Here is a 13,023-nt window from a genome sequence, read left to right as displayed (position 1 = left end):
ATCGGATATCCGATTTTCTCCGCCTAGACCGCCTAAATGACCGCCTAGCCGCCTAATCTGTTTTTTTAATTTTTTTTTTAATAATATTTTTATTTATTTGTTTGATCTAAAATTTTATAAATATCATTTATATTCATAATTTTGATGAAAATTACACTATATTAAGTTTATATATTCTATTTGTGTGTTATATACAATCTTAAACATGAAAATGTATTAATGTTATACACAATTAAAGATTAACTTGTTTTATAACATAGTAAAGAATCTAAAAATTCCGCCCCGCATAATTTTCGATTAATCCTCGATTTTTTTTTAGGCGCTAGGTCCAACCCGACCGCCCGACTAGCGCCTAGCGCGTTCCCGAACAGGGGTTATATGATATGGTTTTGTTGTATTAGTTAAGTTAGATGACATTCTCTTGTTTCTATGAAGTCCCTTCAGAAGTATTCACCTTGAGTCAATTCGCAACCTTCCTACTTAACATGAATCACCTCATCATAACTACCCAAAGCATGGAAACGCGTAACCATCTGTTTCTCTCTTGTTCATACTCAAGTCAAATCTGGCAGAAGCTTGTGAAAGGGTTACTCCAATCGAGATATACAGAGGAATGGGAAGACATTTTCAATCTCTTGCTTGATAGTAGACAGGAAAGCGTAAGGTTGTTCTTGCTGAGGTACACTTTCCAAGCTACTGCTCATACAATTTGGTGGGAAAGAAATAAGAGAAGGCATGGAGAGCAGCAACACCATATAGTCTGTTGATAAAGACAATTGATAAGACTGTGACGAACAGATTATCTACCATTAGGCGCCAAGGTGATCAAAAGATGGAGGAGGGCCTTAGAATTTGGTTTGGAACAAGATGATATGTAAAGATGAGTTTATACTTTTTTATCATTCTAACTCATAGTTACATCATATATAAAACAGTTTTTTTGGATGAATAAAATTTAACATTTATTCAAAAAAAGAACGGCCTCTAGTCAATCAAAAATATTTAAATCAACATAAAAAGGAGAACTTAAAAAACAAAACCCGAACAAGTTAATGACTCACACAAACTCAGCAACAACTACATTGATCAAAAGTTCAAAAGCTCAATCAAGTAATTCTTAAGAATAAGGATGACCTCTTCTCGGATCCTACCTACTTTTGAAGCTAAGCAGGAAATCTTCAATATATCACATCAAAGATATATAAAAGTTTCCATCAATTTTTGTTTGTCATAAAATGCATCATCTTTTGATATAAGACTTTTCTCTCTAGAAAAAGTACTTCTTTGTATAAAAAGTATGGTGAAAATGAAACTCTACTTCTCTTCAGATTTAGACTCAACACTTGGAGTCCATAATAACTGGACATGATGTAGGAAGCAATGAGATCTATTGATGGTTTATGTATATTTCTTGGCTCCGTATCATTTCATGGTCTAAAAAGGACAATCCACACAGTCTCACATGTTCATCTCTTTATGCTTCAAACTGGGGGTGAATTATCCACCCACTTTTGAATGTGAAAAATTATAATAACACTATAACCAAAAGCCTCCCATTAAGAAATTCTAATTCAACATCAGAAATGCAAAGTGGGTTAACCAAAAAAATAAAAGCCCAATAACCATATAACTTAGTCAAACTTTATAATGGTTATATTGACCAAAAGTACAATTTTATCCATACAAAACTAGTACAACGAGTACGACAAAAAAACATCATCAAACACATATTTCATATATATGGTTCACTCTTGTATTATAAACTTTGAATTGGAATTGACACATGTCCTCTTCATATATTGTTTTGTAAATAAATCGATATACTCGAATCTAACTATATAAATAAGAATGTAAAATTAGATTATTTTCTTTAAAATCTACAACGGTTACATTGACCAAAAGTATAACATCTTATCCACACAAAACTAGTATAACGAGTACGAGTAAAACACGTCATCAAACGAAGATTGCAAACATATATGGTTTACTCTCGGATCATGAATCTTGAGTTGGCATTGACATATATCCTCTTTGTACTTATATATATAACGATTTACTCGAATATAACTAAATAAATACAAAGCAAAACTAAATAATTTTCTTCAAATCTTTTCATCCCTTTAAAGTTTTTTTTTATGGTATCAGAGTCATGAATGATTTTTCCGATTTTTTCTCTCTTAGATGCCGATGGTTCGTCTTAAATATGTTATATGTCCAGAGACCACCAACTGAAAAAAAAAATCTGCAATTGACAACATGAAATCTTAATATTTGGAGTCTTTTACTTGTTTAGATTTGATTTGTGCAAGCCAATTTTTGGGTAAAAATATCTTCAAATAGCAGTGCATTAATCTGAAGGATTTTACTAGCAACAACCATTGAAAAAGGTATATTTCTTTGTTTAAAGAGTTTTGAATTTTGATACCAACTGAAACGCTTAAATCAATATATTTTTCTCTTTGATTTTTTTTTTTTGTAGTAAAAAGTTTTCCAAAGAGAAGTGTCATGGCTGAAGAGATGAATATCGGTCAGCTGGATGAAAATTTGATTCTGAAAATCCTTTCTTTAGTTCCAATAAAAAGTGTCGTGTCAACGAGTGTCTTATCTAAAGAATGGCAGTCTCGTTGGAAGTCGGTGCCAAAACTGAAGTTTAATTCTGAGGACTACCAGAGTGAACACCAAACATTTTCAGAGACTGTGTACAAGTCTCTCCTTTCATATGAACCTGAGGTTCTAGATAGTTTTCATCTCAGCTTTGGATCAGATAAAGCTGATGCAGTAGATGTTGTACATTGGATTAAAACAGCGTTTGCTCTACATTTGCGTACATTGGTACTCGAATTTCTCATCTATCCATACGAGGTCGACGAGTTCATATTTACGAGTAGCTTGTGTACTTGTGATACACTAGAGACTTTGAAACTCGGGAGTCTGATTCTATTGACTATCTATTTTATTGGTGTAAGAAATTTTATTGTTTTATTATTCAACTATCTATTTTTGATGGTCTAATACTGATATACATTGACTACTCCTATTTTTCACGTTGGTTACAGAAATACAGGATTAAACCTGACTATCATGTTCTCGGCTGGGAATGGAATAAGCCAAAGTCTGTCCCTAAATGTTTGTTGTCACATCTAGAGACATTTGTGTGGAGAAGATACGATTGGAAAGGAGAAAAGGAAGAAGAAGTGGCTACATATCTTCTAAAGAATGCAAGAGGGTTAAAGAATGCGACTTTCTCTACAGGTCCCATTGAACCGGGCCAGCTTGACAAGTTGAAACAGAGACGTAGGACGCGCAAAAAATTGGATGGTGTGCTCAAGGCTTCTAATACATGCCACCTTGTGTTCAAGTTTGAATGATTTTTATTATGTATTGGACTCTGCTATACTTACAATACTAGGATAAGACCTGCGCAAACTTATATAATAAAAATTAAAAATATATAGTATTAACAAATTAAATATGTAAATGTATTTGATTTTTTTTAATATGCATACATATATGTTTTCTTTATATAATCATCTATATGTTGGACAGCCATTTGTAATTGTAATTGTGGAGTGAAATCTATTTTGAATTTATGATGATCCTGATCGATTTGAGATTAAATTTTTTATCACCCTGTTTATACCTATAAAAACCGTAATGTGGTCATCAAGTAAATTTTTATTATAAAACAGGTTCTACAACTTTTTTAATACTTACTTTAACATCACTGAGAACTATTTCAATGGTTTTAGAACCATCAGCTTAGTATTGTTTCCAAAATCGTATTACTGTGACCTTAGTCTTCCACATAGTTTTGAAGGGTTTCAACTTGGCGACTAAATTGATGCAGCCCATTTTCTTGCTTTAAGTCATTAGCTGAATAAATATATTATTTAATTTGAATATTTATTAAATAAAAATCCATATTAATATAATTTTAGGATCATTTGTATCTTGTTATAACAAAACAAATTCGGCCATTGATCACAAAATTTTCAAAGTAGTATTTTAAAATTTCTAATAATTTATAGTCATTTAAAAAATTCAAAATATAACATATAAGAAAAAATCTAATTTCTTTTTATTATATGGTTAATGTGATTGTTTAATTTCTTTTAATAATATAACATTAGACAAAAATTAAGAAGGATACAAAAATTGTTATCAAATTTTTATTATTCATAATCATTAATGGTCATATATACGTTAATCATATTAGGTAATTCCGTAGTTTTTATTTAATGAAACTGCGAGAATATTCTTTTATACACTATTTATCAATTTGATAGTTAGTTTAATAAAAAGTATACTATAAATTAAGATAAACCAACCTATTTTTCTAAGAATTCTGAATTTCATTCTCATTGCGACACGTGGCTACAAAACAATGTTGTAATGTTTCTCAATTAATATATAAGGAATAGAGAGTGAACAAAATATGGGGCTTCTAGACTTTTTAAAACAGCTTTCTCAATTTTATTCCTTTTGTTTTTGCTATGATGATGCATTCTTATATATTTTCTTTCCATTTTTTTTGAAATAAATTAAATATTTATGTTTTATGATTAATCACAAACAACAAATCACATTAACTTCTTGCAAAATAATTGAAAACATTATCTAATCTGAAATAAAACGTTTTTTCTAAACATCAATTAAAATGAAACGGAGAGTATATTATATTGACTATTGACAACATTATCAAAATATCTCTACAATATTGTTAGATAAAGCAGTTTCATATGTGTAGCGCTCACGTAAATTATTACGATGATTAATTACAAAGATACTCTTAATGAATTAAAAAATATTGTATCTAAATACCATCACTACAAAAATTTATTTCGTAAATCTTAAATTTACATTCCTTTTATTTTTTTTTCAAAAATAACATATATAATAAAAAGGAATCATTTATAAAAAATTTAATTTTTAATATATATATATATATATATATATATATTTGATTTAATAAAAAAGAAAATTCACAAAAACAATCTTGATATTAAGAAAAAAATTAAGATATATTAAAAATAATTTTAAGCAACATTAAATATATATATATATATATTTCAAAGTAATAAAAATATTTTGTTTATATCTATATTTTTCTTAAATGAAACGAGAATATATTTATATATAAGTGATTTCATAAAAAAAAATTTAAAACAAAAATAGTCTTGATATTAAGAAAATAAATATCTTCCCTTTTAAACATATTTTTAAGCATCATAAAATATATTTTCAAAGTAGTAAAAATATTTTCTATATATCTATATATTTTCTTACAAGATTACATAAAATAAGGGAATTTGCCAAAAATATCATTTTCAAAGTACCATTTTTCATGTTTACAGTAACCGCTTTTACCTTCATCATTAATGAAGGGTAAAAGATATTTATAACCTTTTGATTAACTTTGACAAAAAAAATATAAGGTTAACTAATTTAAACTTAAAACATCAACTCTAAACCCTAAATCATCAACTCTAAACCCTAAACCATGAAACATCAACTCTAAACCCTAAACCCCGAAACATCAACTCTAAACCCTAAACCCTAAACCTTCAAATCTAAACCCTAAAACATCAACTCTAAACCCTAAACGTAAACCCTAAACCCTAAATCTACACTTAAAACATCAATTTTAAACCCTAAATCATCAACCCTAAACCCTAAACCATGAAACATCAACTATAAACCCTAAACCCCGAAACATCAACTCTAAACCCTGCACCCTAAACCTTCAAATCTAAACCCTAAAACAACAACGTAAACCCTAAACGTAAACCCTAAACACTATATTTTTCTGAAATTCGAACCCTACCCCCTAAAACCCTAAACCTTCAAATCTAAACCCTAAAATATCAACTCTAAACCCTAAATGTAAACCCTAAAACCCTAAACCTTCAAATCTAAACCCTAAAACATCAACTCTGGGGTTTTAGGGTTTAGGGTTTAGGATTTAGGGTTTAGGGTTTACGTTTAGGGTTTAGAGTTGATGTTTTAGGGTTTAGATTTGAAGGTTTGGGGTTTAGTGTTAATTTTTAGGGTTTAGGGTTTAGAGTTTACTTTTTAGGGTTTAGGGTTTAGTGTTGATAGTTTAGGGTTTAGCGTTGATGGTTTAGAGTTGAAGTTTAGGGTTTCGGGTTTAGAGTTGATGTTTTAGGGTTTAGAGTTGAAGGTTTAGGGTTTAGGGTTTAGAGTTGACGTTTCGGGGTTTAGGATTTAGAGTTGATGTTTAAGGGTTTAGGGTTCGTATTTAAAAAAAAAAAGGGTTTAGGATTGATGGTTTAGGGTTCGTATTTCAAAAAAAAAAAGGTTTAGGATTGATGATTTAGGTTTAAAGTTGTGTTTTAGGGTTTAGGGTTTGAATTTCGGAATAGTATCATTCGAAAAAAAATTAAAAAAATTATTTTTTATTTTTTTAGATTTTTATTTATTTAAATATTTATTTATTATATATATAAAGAACAAGGGCATTAGAGTCTTTTGACACTTAATGAAGAAGATATTTTTGAAAATGTTTATTTAGTGAAGGTAAAAGTGAAAAGTGGTAGCATGAAAGTGGTAAACATGCAATTTCCCCGTAAAATAATCAAATAAGAGAAAATTAAAATATTTTAATTGACTAAAAATGAATTATAAATAGTAATATGGAGATGTTTTATTTATTTTTTGCATACTTTTTAGTTGACTATAATATATTATAATTTGAACAAAATAAAATAGTATCTACAAAATTTAATTAACGTATATAATATGATTTGTAAAAACAATCACAAAAATAAAATTTGGTATTTATTTATTTTTAATATTAAAAAAGGAAACTATAATACTTTTTTACTATTAGCATATTTTTATCTAATAATTATATAAATATTTTAAAATAGCATGACTCTAGAATATACCTTTAGTGAACTAAAATATTATAAAATATTATAAAATATTAAATTTACTTTTAGCGTAATATTAGTTTGATTTACTTTGCTTTATGTTCGTAGAACCTAATATACCCTAGTAAAATTACCCTAACAAATCGGAATTTTCATGTTTTAGCTTACTTTAAATTAATTTTCACTATACCTTTTCATGAATCTAATGTATAAAATTACTTAGAATTTATGAAGTATTTTCACTATTGTAAATACCGATATGTGCTCATGAGATTTCAAAATTTTATCAGTAATGTTCATTTATGAAATGTTACATGGATCACAGATTTATTTTTTTTCGAATAATTTCTTTAAAAAATCAGCATATATCAAATTATTAAATATTACAAAATATACTTGTACATAAATGAAGAACTAAACTAATACGATAAATAAAACTAATACGATAAATAAAAATAATTCGATTTGTCTTAATTAAAATAAAAAATAATTATACTTTAATTTAAAATTGCAAGAATATTTATATATAACTAAACATACTCATAAAATTAGTAACTAAATTAATCCAGTTTCTTATATCCAAAATCAAAGATCTAACTAAAATATTAATATACTATTTTATAATAATATTTTATTTATTTTTCTATATATAAATTATGAGATGACTTGAAACATATTAATTAGCAAAAATAAAATATCATTTAATGTTACAATTTAGTTTTTATGTGTATATATATATATATGCATAAGATTTCAGATTATTATCTTTATAATCATTTATTTTAATTTGAATCGAACATTTTAGATCTTTTCTGTTTCGTTCTTAAAACAATATGTATTAAGTTATACATAATGTTGATAAAATATGTTTAAATATCTAATATAACAATCAACCTAAATGCAAATAACAAAATTAATCAAAAATTTAATTTATTTTAAACTTTAATTTGGAGAAGTAGATAGACTTGGGCATTTGGATCTTGGGGTCTGGTTTGGTTAGTTCATATCGGGTCCGGTTCTTTCGAGTCCTAGACAGTTGTACCTAACTAGTCCGACTAGGTATTTAATAATTTTCAGTTCGGTTTGATCCCTTTCATGTTCGGGTTGGTTCGAGTCCATAAGTAAAATACATGTAGTCTATGTTTTCCCAATTGACACTCTTCAACTTGCATCCATTTAAGCGGAATCTTGGAGAAAAGCTAACGAAAAGGAGGAAGAGGACAAGGATCATGAGGACCCTCCTACTTCAGAGGTTCAGACAGTGCCCCCTTGGATATTTCGAATCTGTACCTGCCAAATTGATACTTCAATGATTGATAATAGCAATTTCAGTGGCCTAGGGTGGAGTTTTAAAGATCAAATTAGTTCGAATCTTTCAGATTACGGACGTGCAACAGAAGCCTCTCAGCCTTACATGTTGAGATGGAAGGTTTATTATGGGCAACTTCATGCATGAGAGACAGGAGGATAACCTCGATCGGGTTCCAGACAAACTTATTAGATCTATTGGATATGACTGCGAACCCGATGGATTGGCCAGCATTCGCGTCGAAAATTGAATTGTTACATAGACTACATGAGGACTTCGAGAACGTGAACCTGGCTCATATTCCTCCAAGTAGGAATGGTTGGACGGATTCAAAGCAAGAACCAGAAGTTGTATTTTCTCCCATATAAATCAAACATGGACATACAGAAATGCTCTTCGAAAAATTAGTTCATTTGACCAGCACGTGATCTAGTTTAAACGGGTAGCCGACAAAAAAAAAAGAAAGAATAACCTATCAATTATCTTATAATTTTTTTTACTGCATCTGGATGTTTTGTGGATTAATAATCGTATGAATTTAGATCCACTAATATAGCACTGCATCGCATTATTATGAGTAAAATAAAAGTCAACTAATAATAGTAATCTGCAAATTAATAAAACAATTAATAAATGAGAAATTAGGACGTGTACCAACGTATTATACCATATTTAACATCATACCAAAAGACACTTTTCTGGCCACTATTCATAATTTTCCTAGACGCTGCTACCCTTATATGTATCAACTCGGCGTGAGATTACAAAATCTTAGATAAAAGATATGAAGTACGCAGTTTGGGATTTTGTCAGTCCTTAATGCTAAAGAGATCTTAATAGAATTAGTGAATCTTCCTCTTCTCCCATATATTCATATATTTACTCTCTGAAATCTCATTCTCCTTTCCCCGATACAATCCTCCTTCTCTCTCATCGTTATCATCGAGGTTCATTACCAAACCCCACTTTCTACAAAATCAGTAACAAAATGGAAGAAGACGATCTCTCATCTCCACCTCTCCGCATTCCAGACCGGATTTTCGCGGTGGGCCATGAACCAGTCGGCGTTAGGGTAACGCCATACCATAAACCCTATGCCATTAGGCAAATACTCAACGCTCTCGATCCTGAAGAAGTAGACACCATCAGGGGCTCATCGTTCGGGAAGCTTGTTGAGATTGGGGAAAAGCCCTCTTTCTCCGGACGTTTTGGCCGATTCATCATCTCCAGGCAGCTAAAAGTCTCAAAGAAACACGAAGCGTGGTTCATATTCGCAGGAAAACCTGTACGTTTTTCTCTTTGAGAGTTCGCCTATGTAACGGGGCTAAACTGTCGTAAGCTTCCAAAAAAAAAAAAAAAGAGCCAAGAAAATTATCTCGGAAAAACCATATTGGGGGGAGCTTTTTAGGACACTGAAGAAGGTCCCAGTCACTTCTGTTATAAGAATGCTCAAGAAAAGAACCGTCAAAGATAGCTGCATTCGTGTGAAATACGCTCTATTAGCTTTACTAGATGCTGTTATTCTACCAACCATACACACACCGCGTATCTCACAAGATCACGCATAGGTCATCAAAGACATAGATGATTTCTTCGCATACCCATGGGGAAGAGTATCCTTTGACATGCTCATGAGTAGTATTAAAGAGAGGAAGGAGGTTTCACTGTTGCAAAACACCATTGCTCTGAAAGGATTCGTGCTTTCACTACAGCTTGTAATGGTCGAAGCCATCCCCGCTCTAACAGAGGTGGTCAACGATGGATCCTCATCTGGCTCAGAAGGTGACGGCGGCGAGGACGATGATCTAGTAGATGAAGATAAGAATGGGAAAAGAAGCATCAGCCCGGGTCATGCTCGCGACACCGACGCAGCAGGAAAGGTACGTATTCCCATTACGTATACTTATTCACGTTCTCAGTCAAAATGTGAAATAGTACAATTTGAGCCACTGTCTCCATTGCAACCAACACTGACTTCTCGTTACTTTTTTTACTTTGCGTGCTAGGTCGCAGTTCATTCTATAATAGTAGAAGACAAAGAACACTTCAAAGCGTCACCTGATCTTGGCTGGTAGGACGACGAGGAGGATCCTATCGTGGATAATTTGATGAGTCTACTCGAGCAGCAATTTCCCTTCAACAAGTCAAGCTTTACGGGTGGCGCAACTAATCTAGAGGTCAATAGGATGCGCGAAGATGCAAAAACAGAGGCAATTAACCGGAAAACAGTGAAGCCAAAGCAGACAAAACAGACAACAACCTCAGAGGTCATAGATTGTGAATCAATTGCATCGATGGTCAGAGACAAAGTTAGAGAAGATCTTTCTCGGATTGAGAGGCAATTAAGCACACTTTCTGAATCTTTCATCACCTTCCAAACCAATGTCCTAGAGAGCATCCAACAATTGGTTCGTAAATTGGAGGTTTCTTCTGGGCAGATACCAGTTAGCTCTTCAGTGCAGACTGGATCTTTCCAAAGTCGCTAGAGATGGCCAACATCTAGACATCAGGCGCACTTCACTACACCGTGTAGGTATTCATACTGAATCCGCCGAAAATGATATTATCAACGACGCTATCCGATTAGCAAACCAAACAACATCATTGACTGTCGATGTAAGTTTTTCAATAACCAGACAAATATTATGTTAACCGGATACTTCTCTTTCTTGTACACATAAGATTCATCACTTTGCAGGGGCTGAACGGAGGACAAGGGATTCAGTTAGATGTACCCTGTGAAAATCAGACACCGCTCGTCATTCCTGAGAAAATGGTCTCGCACGACACCATACTCGCAAACCAAACAACATCATCCACATACGATGTAAGCTACAAAATACCCTGAAAAATAATATATTAACCGGCTAAATCACCGTCACTTACTTAATATACATTTCACACGCAGGGGTTGATCGGAGGACAAGTGATTCAGCAAGTGATACACACCGAAAATCAGACACGGCGCGACAGCCATGAAGAGATGATAACTGACGATCTCCCCGTTGCAATCCTATTCTCAAATCAAGCAAATACATTTGCTGTCGATGTAAGTTTCTCAATACCCGGCCACACTATGATACTAGCCGATTAACACGATGAATCTTACATAAAATACTGATCTCATGCAGGTCCTAAACGGAGCACAAGAGATTCAGTCATCTATACACACTGATTATCAGACATTGCGTGGGGGCGCTCAGAAATCTGGAGCTGAAGATATGGTAACTGAAAATCGCTCTATGCTTACACATTTGATACTTTTATAAGTCTTTTGTGATATTTTCTGGTCAATAGGTTGCAAGTAACCCATCCGCATCGTTGGTCGTTGACAATCCCCCACCACAATATCCCCTTGGCCGAGAGGGAAAAGTTGCTGATCATAGGCAAAGTTCACCAGATATGGTATGTACAACTTTGTTTCAGGTAGCACGGCGCCAGTTCTGTTCCATTTGCCTAATTGAGTCTAATTACTTTGCAGAATCTTGACCCTGAGTTACTATTCACAAAACCAACCTTCTCCCTAGGGCTAACTCAGGAGGAACGTCCACACCGGAAAGAGACTGTCACCGAAGGGGTCAGCATGTGTGAAAATGATGTTGATCATAGTCAAAGCTCACCAGATACGGTACGTACAACGTTGTTTCAGGTTGCACAGCGCCACAATGCTCCCTCTGCCTAATTTGAGTCTAATTACTTTTGCAGAATCTTGACCATGAGTTACCATTCCCAAAACCAACCTTCTCCCTAGGGCTAACTCAAGAGGAACGCCCGCACCCGAAGGAGGCTGTCACTGAAGGGGAAACTATGTGCGAAAATGCTGCTGGCAAAGAAATTTGCGAACAGGAGGATCAGCTGGGTGCCTGCCGGAAAAGTAAGAGACTTAAGGCCCTACCCAAGTCTCTGGTGGGACAGTATGAATGCGACATGCGTCTCCTCAATCGGGCCCGAGTAGCATTTGTAGATCCCGACAACACAGGCGGGAACATTGATTACGCTGCTAAGTTCTCTTCCCTCCTCGATAAACTGAAGTCACCATTGTAAGTTCAAATTCTGGATGGTTAAATTAATTTTTATCTGTATAATTATTTAAGATACCGTCTAACAAACTTTCTTGGCCGTCCTCTTTTAGTACAATACGCATTGGCCAATCAACGCTAGAGAGCAATGACCCATATGAGCTTGTTCAAAGATCCTCTCCCTTGCAACCAAAGGTTCGTTCATCTGCCCTGCAATGTAATTTTTGTGCTGCTAGTAATATTGTCCCTTAATAATATTGTTTTTAATTTTCAAAAACAGGTGGTTGATGTTCTCATTGGCCATATTAGTTCACAGTTTACGCTAAACTCACCCCCAAACCAGTCCAACCACCCTGTGTTCATGGACACTCAGTTTGTTTCCAGCTCTCAAAACTGTTTACCAAGTTTTCTAAGACGTCCAAGAAAGAGTCCTTCCGGTTTCCCAGCAATATACTTGAGCGAGTTCAAAGTTATCCCGACGCTGAGCGTTACTATCTTCCCTTCAATCTCGACAAAAAACACTGTGTTGGTGTTTGCGTTGATTGCACAAGATGGTCAATTGTTGTGTTGGACTGCAAAATAGCACTCAGGACTGACAGCATTATGGTGATAGAGGTTACTCCCATTGCTCAGATGTTTCCATACCTTCTGAAACAAGGGGGTAAACAGCTTATGCACAAAGATGCTAGAGCATTTCCCATTGAGAGACCTCGTAGCATTCCGCAAAATACTTTTCATGCTGCCTCTGCTGTGTCAGCCCTTCTTCTCGTGCAAGCTCACGCCGTCGCAGGTGTCGACGTCT

General features: G+C 33.3%; 1 long non-coding RNA gene across 1 annotated transcript; it reads left to right on the top strand.

The window, feature by feature from the left end:
• The first annotated feature begins 171 nt into the window (after window positions 1-171).
• Window positions 172-2,817, top strand: LOC125585335. The gene is made up of 2 exons (XR_007322259.1): window positions 172-2,387; window positions 2,480-2,817. It is a non-coding gene; the product is annotated as an uncharacterized LOC125585335 (long non-coding RNA).
• Window positions 2,818-13,023: the final 10,206 nt, after the last annotated feature.

The sequence above is a fragment of the Brassica napus genome, chromosome C4, assembly GCF_020379485.1.
Source record: "Brassica napus cultivar Da-Ae chromosome C4, Da-Ae, whole genome shotgun sequence".
NCBI classification, from domain to species: Eukaryota; Viridiplantae; Streptophyta; class Magnoliopsida; order Brassicales; family Brassicaceae; genus Brassica; species Brassica napus.
The sequence above is the reverse complement of the archived record's forward strand: the minus strand, read 5'-3'. Positions and strand labels throughout refer to the sequence as shown.